Genomic DNA, 13,534 nt, shown 5'->3' with positions numbered 1-13,534 from the left:
TTTCTAACTATGACACAAAACCCAGAAGCCATAAAAGAGAAGACTGACAAATTCAACTACATTTTAGGGAAAATCTACATGGCAAAACACTATAAGCAAAGACAAATGACAAACTGGGGTCGGGGGGGATGATGCAACTCATTTTACAGAGGGCAAACCTCCATATTATAAACATCAGCTACAAGTTGATTTTCAAATGACCGCCCCCCCAAAAGAAGAAAAGAATATAAGAGATACTTCACAGAAAAGGAAATACAAATGGCTTTTAAACATATGAAAATATATTCAAACTCACTGTTAAAAAGAAATAAAAATTAAAACCACACTAAGATAACAATTTTCACCCACTGGATTGGAAAAAATCCAAAAGTTCAATAACGCATTTTGTTGGCAAGAACACGGGTAGTCAGGCACTCTTATACATTTCTGATAGGGGTATAAATTATACAGCCTCTATGAAGGGTAGTACCTGTAAAATCACTATGAGATACACTCTTTGACCACAATTCCACTTTTAGGAATTTACCCTACAAATATATTTGTACAAGTGTGAAATAATCTATGTAACAAAAGTATTTACTGCAGCATTGTTTCTAATAGCAAGAGATTGAAAATTTCCCAAATGTCTATCAATATGGTACTGATTAAATAAATGATGCTATAGCCACACAATGATGTGGAAGAGATCTCCAAGACATACTGTTAAAATGAAATATACCTCATATATTTTTCCACTGTTATGGAAAGAACACCAAGATACACTGTTGAGTGAAAAAGGCAGAATGGAAGCAGAAGCTTCCATTTGTATAAAAAAGGAAAGGAAAACAGAATTTATATTTGTATTGGCTTGGGTATGCATTTTAAAACTCTAGGAGGATAGGAACTGAGTAGATGGTGGACAGGAGTGGAAGGGAAACTTTTTTGTTTCTAAACATTTTGTTGTTTGAATCATGTGAACGCATTACCTTTTCAAAAGTTAAATCTTAAGATTTAATATATTAAATGTTTAGAAAATATAATTTGAGTTCCTAGGTAATATTCTACATTTATGTCCCTCAGTCTATGGGTGATAGATTGTAGACAAGTGACAAGAGGCCTTGAACTGTAAAGCAAAGTGAGGGTTACAATAGGAAATCTGATGACTAGAAGTGAAGAACTTACCAATGAACAGGTTGTACAGACCCAGGGTAGAGACAGTAAAGAAAAGAGGGAAGGACACCATCTTGTGAAAGTATCAGAGCAAAAGTGCCACATCGAAATAAAGAGATAAGCCAGAGATTAACTCTTGAGGAGGTTTAGGATCAAAAGGTGATATAATTCCTTAGGATACTTGAATTCTTTAGTTCAAACACAGATATCACAGAGTGCTGTGACTCAGGGGTACTGACCTCAATATGGACAACTAGATGTGTCTGTAGTCTAGTCGCAATGGAGAGACAGGCGGTTCAGAAGCAGCAGCACAGTGATGTACAGCAGGTCTTCTCTGCTGCTCTCTCATGCTGAACCCCTGAGTGAAACTCTCTCAGAAAAGTTAATAAGGCCACAAGGCTGGTTATGATAAAGAAAATAGAATATTTTGAATACAGCTTCTTGAAAACTGCTTTCATTCATTCATCAAATGTTTACAGAGCACCTATTCTGTGCCAAGAACTGCTCCATGGGCTCAGTAAATTCATCCTCCCAAATAAATATGTCCAAGATAATTTAAACAAAAAGGCATTTTAAAGGATTTTGAGATAAATAGAAGCTTCTCACACAGAAAAAATTTAAATATAAAAAGTCGCTAAAAAGTTAACTGGCACCTATAAAGTGCCATGAAACTATGGTAAATGGACTTCAAATTGTATACAGGTTATCCTGTTGTTTTTAAAAAGTGAAATTAATGACTTAGCATGAATTTAAAATAAGACAATCATTTTCAGAAATTAGAAATAATGAGTAAAATTTAATAATTTTACCAAACTTAAAAAGTATCAATATAAATCTTTAAAATATGGCTTTCTATTCTCATCACTACAATTGATAAAACAGGAAAACATAACCGGAAAAGAGAACTAATTCAGAACAGATATCAGGGAAGAATTTTTCCAGTAGTGAACTATAAACATGAGTAACAAATAATGAAAAACGTATTATGGCAAAAAATTAGAATCAGTTACTAATTACATGATCTAAGTAAGAAAACAGATACCTAAATACGTAGAAGAGGCATTTAAAAAGTAGCCCTAAATTAATGGACAAACCATGTTTTTACTATCCAAACCTAACTCAGATAATACATAAATCTGCAATGTGTTAAGATTCGGATATTTCCCAATGCCTATAAAGTCAGCTCTCATTTATCCATAAAAATGTATCCAACAGCAAACCAGCAAGTTTGCAAACAGAATTTATTGTATTCTTCCTGTTTGATTTGCTAACATATTTCCAACTTAATACCTACTTGGTACTTTCCTTTTGACCTGCCTTCTCAATATTTCACTTTCTCTATCTGTTTATACTCTAAAAGGATGTAAAGACTTACAAGCCCACCATCACCAGTCCTTTTCTAGGAAAAAGCAAAAAGGACAGTTCTGCCTCAGCTGCTACATTTAAGAAGAAATGATTCATGCTTAGCATGCAGTGAGAATCAGAAAAGAGCAGGAGGAGCAAACAACAGTATCCATTCCAATGAAAGTTTATTAATTTGTATGAAGTCAATTTGTGACTCATCCACATTCAAATGAATGAACAAAAACAAATTCCAAAGCTAAATATAAAATGACTTTTGGACTATCCAGGTTTCTGCTTGTTTCCACTTTCTGGACAAGACAAGGCTGTGATGCTGGCAATACATTAAACTCTCAGGCCACCAAGATCCCACTCAGTGGCTACAGTTATTTATCAAGTAGGCCAAAGAAGTTTAATATAATATTACTACAAATTACAAATCTGTATACTATACAAATATTTGTATAGTATACAAAAGAGCTACTGAACCTCCTGACTACAGCAATCAAGTAGTGACAGGAGACCAGGCCAGAGCTGACTCATGATTTACATTTAACCAGCCTTAAAAAGCATTCAACTTTAGAACCTGAAAGGATCCTTAAAGATCATACAGTCAGCCCAACATTATCCTTTTACAGATGATATTTAGGCCCCCCGCAAAAGATTAATTAACTTACCCAAGGTTGGGCAGCTTCATGGCAGCAAAACCAGCCCCAGGCCTCTGAGAAGCAATCTAGTGCTTTCTGTAAAATACAGCATCCCACTCCTGGAGAATATGCTGAAGGAACTGATCTTGTACATGTGAGGCAATTTTTTTTTTTTCCAGAGTTGGGTGATAGGAAAGGGCTATGTAGTTATATGTGGAGAGATATTTACTTGCTCCATCAACCCTAGCTAAAATGCAGATCTTATTTCATAGGCATAAATAATATCCTGAATTTATCACACATGCGTAATAACTTTTCTCTCCCAAATCACTGTGGCCTTCCAGAGTTTACCAACGACTGGAGGAAACAGGACTAAGAAATAAACTATCTTTTTAACCAGATTGCAAGCCTGTCCTGTTATTTATTAATGGATAGAAAAATATTATTTAATGAGATTAAAAAATAATATTAGCACTTATACTATTAAGTAATCTTTCCTTCTCTTGTTTTTACTCTTTTCTAAAATTTTCTGTAACACAGAAAGTCTTTCCTGATCTATTATTTACTTTTTCCTTGTTAAATATTAATATTCTAATTCACATGAGCCTTTTTCTAAAACTTCTAAGAAATCATAATTCCAAAATCTCTTTGCCTAGTTTACTTCTGCATATACGTAGTGTACAAATCTATTTAAACATATCTTAGAAAAGATAAGAAACTCAAGAATTTATGTGTTGAACTGGTTATACATAGGTGCCATGGTTCTCAATTTTTTAAACCTTAAGAAATTTTCCCAAAAGAAGTTGATATTAACATTTCCTAGCCTACAGCATCCCATTCTTCATTGAGAGGAAGCAGCATAAGTGAAAGTACACATAGAGGGGGAAAGACTGTAGAAAAGTCAAACCAAAAGTCTGTCAGGGAAAAAAAAAAAATCATAGCAAATCTTCCTACACGGCTATAATAGGTACAAGCCAAGCTGCAATTTCCTTGTATCACCATGTGGCTGGCTGGGCTTGTGGTGGGCACTATACTCAATCAGGAGTGTTAAAAGTTGAGGTAAAGAAAACAAACCACTCATGTCAAAAATATCCTAATCCATATAACTGGTTAACTTATATTATGCCTGTTCTCCTTCATATTCAAATTTAGATGGGAAATATTTTATGGATATTTACTATCTCTGTTAAACTTAGGTGCCACAGAAATTTCAAAGATATGTGAGACATGCTTTTGAAGCTTATAGTTCAACAGGGCAATAAGCTGTGGACACAAGAGCACAAAAAGAAGGCAGTAAAATAAGGACTTTATGAAAGACTAAAGCACAATCTGAGTTCATTTCTTGAACTAGTTTTAGAGGAAGGGTAAGATTTCAATAAGCAGAGAAGAAGGGAATGCCATAAAAAGGAAAACTATGAACAAATGTGGAAGGGTAAAAGGATGTCTGAAGAAAAGTGAGGATAACTGTTTGACTAGGATAGGAAAATTCTGTGGAAATAAAGAGGCCAGGATGTGGAGGCTTTGGGGTTTTATTTTGGAGACATATCCAGCTGCTGAAGACTTTTGAGCCCAGGAGTGATATAACAAAAGCCGTATTTTAGGAAGAATAATCTGGCAATGATAGAATTGATAAGGAAGGGATAGTATGCAGGTAGGTCAGACAGAAAACTACTACCATTGTCCCATGTTCCTAAGCCCAGTAATTTAAGTGTATAAGTCAATGTCAGCCCAAGCTACCAAATTTTATATATATATCTTAAATGTAGTATAGAACTTCTATAGTGATTCAGGAAAACATGGACTTACACACAAGTCTTTTAATTTTCTTTCCTATCTTCACCTTAGGTAACAATTTCTGGCTTGGAATTTTCATTTCACCTTTCCTCACCCAATTTTTGTATCAGCAAGACTCGTCATCATTCTTTACATATTAGCAAAATCAACAAGATTTATGTCAGTGATTAATCAGAAGAGTCTTTAAAGCAATTCTAAATCCCATTTTGTTAAAGTAACTGCTTTATATCACACACAATAAATTTCCCCCAAATTTATATTTTATTTTCCAAGAGAAAGAGCACTTTCTTTCTTGCAGACAGACTACACCTACAAAACCAAAACAAAATGAAAGATAATTATCAAGTGAATCTGTAATAGTTACTTCATAGAAAGAATTTTTAACAGATTGGCTGCCATAAGTATCATGAAAGCAGAAACTAACTGCTTTCTTTGCTTTGGGTGTAAACTAGGCCACACATGAATGTCCCTCTTCTAGAAAAAGGACCAAACCAGGTTAAGTTTTCCACATTTCACAGATTAAGATAGTCTTATTCTATTTGATTTCCCAAAAGAAGAGATTTAATTATAAAGTATTGTTTCATTTGTCATCAAAAAGGTATTTTATATTACTGAAATGGTCATATTACATAAGCCTTACAGAAAATTATGCCTGACTTTTAGTAAATCAGACTTTTGAAACAGTATAGAACAATAGATATTAATTTGAAAAAGAGAACGATTCACTTGGTTTGAGGTCACCTAAAGAACTGCATATGACTACAGCCCTAGGTTTAAGCAGAGGTTGGTGTCCCAGTTTGTAAGAGAGCCTTGTCTCTGCTTCCATGACTTTCCATTTGAGTGCAAAAATGTTGCCACTTATCAGTGACCACTGGAACCTCTCCAACAGTCAGTCCAGCTTCCTACCCAGAGGAGTACTAAGCCAGCTGATTGGCTCAGTGCAATCAGACAACAGCCCTCAGCCTCACAGTAGTCAAGGAACAAAGATTGGTGACCCGATACTCAGGAAGAAAAGGACGTAAAAGGCAGAGGAGGGGAAAAAGAGGCGAGGGAAGCATATAATCAACATAAACGTCCAGAAAGTCACATTCACTCAAAGAGTCAAAGGGAGAAATGCTTTACCTGGAGATATTCAGACAGGGATGGAATTTTTTTTTTAATGTAACATAAATAAGGAAACCGGTTTGAAACGGTCACTGAGGAAACCCAATTCATATAAGCAAACTTAGCTAGAAGCTTTATAAGTACCTTCAGTGGGCAAGGATCTTTTACATACTAACATTTAAAAATGTAGTTTACTCAACAAATTCACTGAAAGGTGTTCTGTTTCCTAAAAACTGTACCTAATAACTGTTCTTTTCAGTGATTCCAGTTTTGCACGCGATTTCAAATTGAAGGGGGAATGGGTGGGGTGCAGGACATAAGAAATTTTTACAGCATGGAAATAAAAGTATTTTTAAACCTTCTTGGGGGTGAAAAGTTAGGCAAGAAGTAATACGTGGAAACTGTCAAGTGCTTCTCTACACATCCACCCACCAGATACCATCGCAGCCGGCTAGGGGAGTCTCCCTCTTCTTGCCTGACAGCTTCACTTTCTTTGAGGTCTGGAGCTGGTGATCACACTGGCCCGTCATGGTATTTTCATTTAACAAAGCAGTTACTCAACAGGGGAAAAAGCCACAAAGGAGCAGAGCAACTGCTGCTGCACCCGTGATGCAAGTGCAAGATGAGCCCCGGGCCGCCACCGCCGCCTCGGCTCCTCCGTGACGTCCGGGAGGGGTATCCCCGGCTCTCAGGAAGTGGTGGCCGCAGGCGGCTCCGCCCCCACACGACTCGGGGCTGGCCGGGCCTGCCGGCTGGCGGGGATCGCCGTCCCACACCCGCGCACGCCCCGTGGGCCGCGCGTCCCGGGCCCTCCCCCGCGCCACCACTGAGGGCAGGCGCCGCGCCCTGACTCGCCGTCCGCTCAAGTCACAGCCCGCGCGTCCCACTCTATCCCACAGCTCACACCCACTCACCCCGACCCCCTGCGCCGAGCCCGGCCCAGCGTCGCCGGTCACCAGACTGGGTCGAGCCGAGTCCAAGATGGCGACTCCGCCCCCGCCCCCTCCGCACTCCCCGCGGGGTCTGGGCGCCCCCTCACGCGGCGAGCTGGCGCCCTAGGCCCGGCTAAAAATAGCCAGGCCCGACTATATTTGGTGCGGCCGGATCCCGGCGCGGCCGCGCGCACCCCGCCCCGCCCCGCCCCGCGCGCACCCCGCCCCGCCCCGCGCGCACCCCGCCCCGCCCCGCCCCGCCCCGCCCGGCCCGGCCGAGAGCTGCTCTGAATGGAGAAGGGGCGGGGGTGATCGAGGGGAACCTACTCCGCTATCTGCCGCGCGCGGCGGCGGCGGGGCCCGGCCAACCGCCGAATTTAGTAACATTGCCTGCGTCAATCACGCGCCTCGCGTGCGTCAGTGCCGCGCGGCTCCAGGTCCTGCTACCCCCACCCGCCCGCCTTTGAATGGATGCAATGTAGCAGCGCCCTCCTTCTTTGTGAGACTGGATTGGAACCCGTGGCAGTGCAGAGGCTCTGTTCCTGTCCGCTAGGTCAACTTTCGTAGTACCCTTCCAGGTCTTCTCCACACCACCCTGTCTGAAGCGGAAGTGGAGGCGAAGAAATATACCCATAGCATATGTATAATTCTAGTTTTGTTTCCAAGTTTCTTGTGGTAGCTCGAACCTTTAATTCTGAGTTGTGTGCTCCGCCCCCCACACACACGCAAAGATTGTAACAGGTCAAAGACATAAATGTCACGTCTGATTCAAGCGGACCACATGGGGACCATGTCTGTCTGCATTGTTTCACTCAAATACTTTCTCCTTCTCAAAAAAATCATTTTTAAAAGAGGTTGTTTTCACCCAGCTGCAACCTTTGGAACTAGGAGACTTTAATTCTGATAAAATTTTGTTTTTGTTTTCAGCAAGAAATTCACACTTAAATTCATCACTTCCAGGAAGAAATTGCTCTCCCTAACAGAATCGCCCAGGCTTTCAGCTCACCATTTCATAACAAATGTGTCCCAGGAGACCAGAGCAAATCCCGTAGCGAGGGACTGACTAATAAATCCTGTTGACTGATTTCGAAATGTTTAATTTGGGAGGTGGGAGGGTAGGCCAGTCTACAACCATCAAAAAGTGAAAGTGCGAGCTGAGAGTTACATTTCTGATGGGAGGGGGGTGATTTGCAAGTCAGACCCGCTCAGCTGTTCAACACGTGTGTTTGTTTTACACACAATAAGTAGCTTCTGCTGCAGCGCGCGCGGATGACGGATGTGCACTTAGTTGGGTTATAAAGTCCAGTTAGGAAACCCACATTTAAGTGTAAAGAAATAAAACCTTATCTTCCCAGAGCCATCGGTATCCCTGTGCAAAACACGCACCCAGCAAATGATGGGAGGAGGAGAGAGATTAGCCTAGGCGCAGGGAGCCAGAGAGACGTAAACAGCTTTAGAACTGTTGCTTGGGGAAAGAGCAGCACCTCGGGGAGTCTTCGGACTGGTGCCTGACTCCTGCACCCGCTGCCAGGTCACTCGGAGAAGCTGGCTGGCTGAGCCTTCCCTTTCGGAAGAGCTGTCCTCTCTCTTACCCCCTCGCCCTGGCTCCCTGCCTCGGGGCAGCCTCGGAGGCGCGCCAGTAGCACTCCTCCAACTCTACTCCACCCGAGTCTGACAGCTGGGCGGTCCCGCCTGACCCGCGGGCGGGCCGCTGCACCCTCTTACAGAATAGCGCCCGGGCAAGCAGCGCGGTTGCAAACGGGTTGGCAGCGCGGGTCCGAAAGGCCCCCGGGCCGGGACTGGCCGCGCGGCATAGTTTCCATTGCGCTACCCTGCAAATGGCCGGGGAACGCGCGCGCGCGCGCACACATGCACACACACCCCCTCCCTCGCACACGCGGAACCGGCTGGGCCAGGGGAGGGAGGAGGAGGGTGACGTAGCGTCCCATGGCGTCACATTGACGTCTCGCATTCCAGGCACTCTATGGAGAGGCCGCTAGGGCTCCTGTGGCATAAATGACGTGCCGAGAGAGAGAGCGAACGCGCAGCCGGGAGAGCGGAGTCTCCTGCCTCCCGCCCCCCACCCCTCCAGCTCCTGCTCCTCCTCCGCTCCCCACACACAGACAAGCTCACACCCGCTCCCTCACTCGCACACACAGACACACGCGCGCACACACGCTCCTCACACACACTCCACTCTCTCCCGCGCGCTCACACCCCTCTCACCCTGCGCCCTCGCGGGTGCAGCGCTGCGCGGCAGGCGGACGCCCCTCCCGGTCTCACTTTGCAACGCTGACAGCGCCGGCGGTGGCTGTGGAGGTGGGAACAGAAGCGGCATCCTACCCCCTGGTCGCGGCCCGAGCCAGGACGCCCGCGGAACCCCTCGGCGGCGCTCTCCCATGAATCGGGATCGCAGCATCCCCTGCCAGCAGCTCACTGCCTCTGGGAGCCGCTGGACTTCTACACCGCAGCCCTTCCGGGACAGCAACTGTGACTCCCACCCCCCCCGCCGCCCCCAGTGCAGATTTCGGGGCAGCTTTCTAGAAACTCGCTCTAAAGACGGAACCGCCACAGCACTCAAGTACGTATGAGATTCGCTCAGTTAATAGGGGGACTTGCTAAAAAGTTGGCGCGCTGGGAAGCTTAGCTTCTGAAATTGACAACTTTGAGTGTGGGGTTTTCCCCCCTCGCCTCCTCGCTCAGGCTTTGCTCGCGGAGTCGCCGGTGGGTTCTGATCTGAAACTTTTCCCCCGTAGCGGGCCTGCGGGGATCTCTGGAGCTTGTGGGATTCCTCTCCCTACCCAAAGAGGCGAAAAGCCTCTAACAAAGAGGAGGACCGGGATTTGTGCAGTAGCAGCTCCAGCGATGTAATTCAGGGTATTTCGGCTCTAGTTGTCATGGTAATGATGCTCTAGGCGGCGGCAGCGGCAGGGAGTTGCAGCTCCGGTGACGAACGGCAGTAATTTTCCTGCCTTTTAACTAGGATTGAAAATAGGGGCTCCGGTGGGTCCAAGTTAATATGCCTAATGGTGACTCCGAGACGGTTGACTGGGAGGAAGCTTGGGAGGGAAGGGGCCTGGTCAGCAGCGGCCGGAGTTTGCAGCGGCGCTCCGAGGATCTCAGGAAAGAGGGCGTAATTGTAGGAATGTGGCTTATTGTATTGAAATGAGCCTGGGGCTCCACCAGGCACGTCTGCCTGGCGTCGCCGACTTGCCCGTTTACACTTTTCCCTTCGGAGGTAATCGGGTGTAATTGCCGACCCCAGTGCCCCGACACGCGTGGGAACGGTGTCCCTCTCCTCCGGGCCTTGAGTCGGTATGGGAGAGGCGTGTTTTACTCTTAACTGACAGAACTCGCGCTTTTGGAGAAGTTGCTCGTAGTGTTTTACTCTTCATAGAAATGAAAGTTCTCGGTGGTGAGAGGAGAGCGGTCAAGCGGGCGCAGCCTGCGGAGGCTGACTTCCAAAGGCACCTCTCGAACCTGTTGGAAGCTTGGGTCAGTCGTGAGGGAGAAAGCATTTGTCCCTTCGTTCCAAAGAACGTTCTTGGAGATTGTCATTTATTTATTATGCCCACGGATTCTCCAGAGGGAAGAGCTGCAAGGAGTTGGGTAATCAGAAATCTCGGGCTATTATCCCAGAGCCCTAGGGTGCCAGGAGAGAGGTACAGGGCGCCCTTCAGTCATTTCATCGCGAATCCAATCCTGAATCTTCTTTTCCCACGACGGAGAAATATTTTATAGAACTGAGCTAGGGAAAGGAACAGCTGCCTAACGCGGCTGCTGAGCACAATGAATGAAGTTTGAGTTTATTCGAGTTCTCTTATCCGAGCAAGACGCTCGTAATGTGAATATCAAAGACCTCTTAGGCCACAGCAGCCTCCACACCCGCTCCCTGCCCCCGCACCCCCACCCCCCCACCCCCACCCCCGCTTCCCTGGGACCGTGCGCTCGCAGAAATTCTCCCCCGTGGTTTGTCTCCTCTCCCTCTGTCTTTCTGAGAATCTCTGTCTTTGCCTTTCTGTCGGTCTCTTCTCCACTCCTCCTGCCCCCGCCCAACCTCCGCCCCCGCTCCCCAGGGTTGGAAACTCCGTGGAGGAGCCCCGGTCACAATGGTGCGTTTCACGGTTTCCTTCACACACTTCACCACGGGGAGGGGAACACGGGGGTGTTCCTTTCGTCTGCCCACGAGAAAGAAAGGGGCTTTGACAGAGGTAGTTATTTCTTCCTAATTTACAACCCCGAGGCTCCGTGCTCCCGGCCGCGGCGGCCGCGAGCGGGAGCGGAGCAACGTGTTTCCAGGCTCTGAGGCTTTGCCTAGGTAACCGGTCGTTTCGGGGCGGGGGGGGTAGGGGGGGCGGAGAGAGCCGAGGGGCGCTCGGCTCGGCGGCTGTAGGAAGTGCGGTGTGGCTCTTCCCCGTGAACGCCGGGCGCTCGAGGGGAGCCCCTTCCTTGGGAAGACGCTACCCTCGCCCACCCCAGTCAGAGGCCTATCCTTGGAGAAAGACTCCGCTTGAAAGGCCGCGGTGAAGGGCGGGAATGCGGGCACCTGGAGGAGGTGGTGGGAGGTTGCCAGAGACTCCCACTGAAGATGCGGGAGGGACGGGAAGCGCAAGCTACAGCCGTGGGAAGATCCGCCCTTGACTGCGCTAGGGCGAGCGCAGGCTTTCTGTAGTATTAGCTGGGGCTGGGGTTGGGGATGGCAAGGGAATCCCCCATTTCCTGGCCGTCGAGGGCTCCCCGGATCTGGGGGCTCCGATACCCTCTTTCCTTTCAGGCAAGCCCAGGGGCGGCGGGAGACGAAACTTATCCGACACCCGCGGCCCGCGCACCCCCGAGGTTTTTGGAATTTTGGTAGTTTGGGGTTTTTTATTTTTCGAGTCCCCGTTCCCATCCGTTAAGCTGCGAGTGGGTGCGGGCAAAGGGGGCGCTATAGGCCGGAGTTTGGGGCCGTGGGATCCTTACCCGAGGCCCGCCGAAATGAGCTTCTAGCTACAAAGTTTCGCTAAGGCTTTGCGCAGAGACGCTCACCCCAGAGCCGCTCTCGGCGCCCTCCGGAATGTGCCCCCCTCCGGGTCGCCGGATGGCCCCGAGCCTCGAAGTCGCCCACCCTCTGGGATACCGCCCGCTGGGCGCAGGGGGCCTCCCTCCCCTCTCACCACCAGCGGCAAACGCCAACCGCCTTGTGCCTCTTTTCCAGCGCCGGCCTATTTCCACTGTGTCCTTTTGTTTGCTTGACCCCTGGCCCCCGAAACTCGCGGCTAATAGAGGCGAAGCTCCATTAGCATTTAGAATGAAAAGCGCAGACTTTCTTAATTCCTCGGGGCATTCATGCATTCGTTCCGTACCCTGTGCCTTTCCTATGCAACGTGTAAAATTTGTATTTGAGGGGTGGGGGCGGGTGAAGTTGGAAAATATTTTCCGCTCATGCACACTCACAGACTCCGATTCGGGCGGAACTCCTTCCTCAAGTGTTCTCCATTCTTCGGTTTTCATGACATCGTTAGCTTGGAACCAATTGTGGGGGCAGATAGATTAATTTCTGGGCGACGACTGGCTGCGCGTTTTTTTAGCCTCGGTTCGGGAACCACAAAACCGCGGTGAGCGCGGACAGCCTTTCCTTGGCTCCCCAAAGGCGCTGTGATGCTTGCTGCCCGGGGACTCCGGTCACCTTAAGCACTGCTTTCTTACCCTTCTAATTCTTTTGTAATTAATGCATTTCTAGAGATCTATTCAACCCTCACCGCCGTACGCCCAGTCCAGGCCGCGGTGACCCAGCGTGGTCTCACTGTGACCTTTGTCTTCTCTCCTGGTGCCCACAGAGCCCACTGCGGAAGAGCGCAGCCCGGCAAGCCCCAGCCCTGAGACTGGACCCTCAGCGGAGCCGGGCAGCACCTCCGCCGCTTCGCCCCGCCGGACGTCCCCGCCTCCTCCACTCTCAGCCTCCGCTGGAGAGACCCCCAGCCCCACCATTCAGCGCGCAAGATATCCTCCAGGTAGGTCTGAAGGCACGACCCCTTATTCCTCCCGGGCTGGGATATGTGGGTGGGGGAGCCACATACCCAGCAAGCAGGCTGGTCGACTTGCCCAGCGCCAGGACAGCGAGTGACTGCTGGCCGCGAATTTCACGGCACAGGTGGCTTCCTTGCACGAATCTCCTCTGGATACCACACCCTGTTGCTACCTAGTGGAGCAGCCAAATTAAATTAATCGTATTGCTCAAAGATATTTTTCCTGAGAAAAATGCAAATACACCAACAGATTTGGATCTTTTATACATTTTAATGTCTTCATATTTGCTCTATTTTTAATGCTAATGCATTTAAGTTATGGGATCATTTCGAACAATGCAAAGCATTTTTGTTTGTATAAAACGCAAATCATTTGGGTGCAGACATTTGGATTATTGAAGCTCAAAGGGAAAGAGAGAAAGCATTTGAGCTGAAAACCAAGGAGTAAATTTGATTTGGGCAAAAGAAAGGATTGCAGGTTTGGCTTGTAATACCTCTTTATGCATTTGGTAAAGGGATACCAGGTGCCTGGCCAAAGAGATGCAGATAAATAGAACTC

General features: G+C 47.2%; 1 protein-coding gene across 2 annotated transcripts in view; it reads left to right on the top strand.

Moving 5' to 3' along the window:
* Positions 1 to 12,791: 12,791 nt before the first annotated feature.
* The window catches only part of NR4A3 (nuclear receptor subfamily 4 group A member 3), a gene marked incomplete at its 3' end in the record, with an annotated part of 32,948 nt that continues 32,205 nt past the window's right edge, over positions 12,792 to 13,534 (top strand). For both annotated transcript variants that reach the window (XM_082843673.1, XM_082843672.1), the window contains exon 1: positions 12,792 to 12,960. The remainder of the gene's footprint in view (positions 12,961 to 13,534) is intronic.

The sequence above is a fragment of the Leucopleurus acutus genome (genome assembly GCF_964270905.1).
Source record: "Leucopleurus acutus genome assembly, chromosome: 7".
Lineage (NCBI taxonomy): Eukaryota > Metazoa > Chordata > Mammalia > Artiodactyla > Delphinidae > Leucopleurus > Leucopleurus acutus.
The sequence above is the reverse complement of the archived record's forward strand: the minus strand, read 5'-3'. Positions and strand labels throughout refer to the sequence as shown.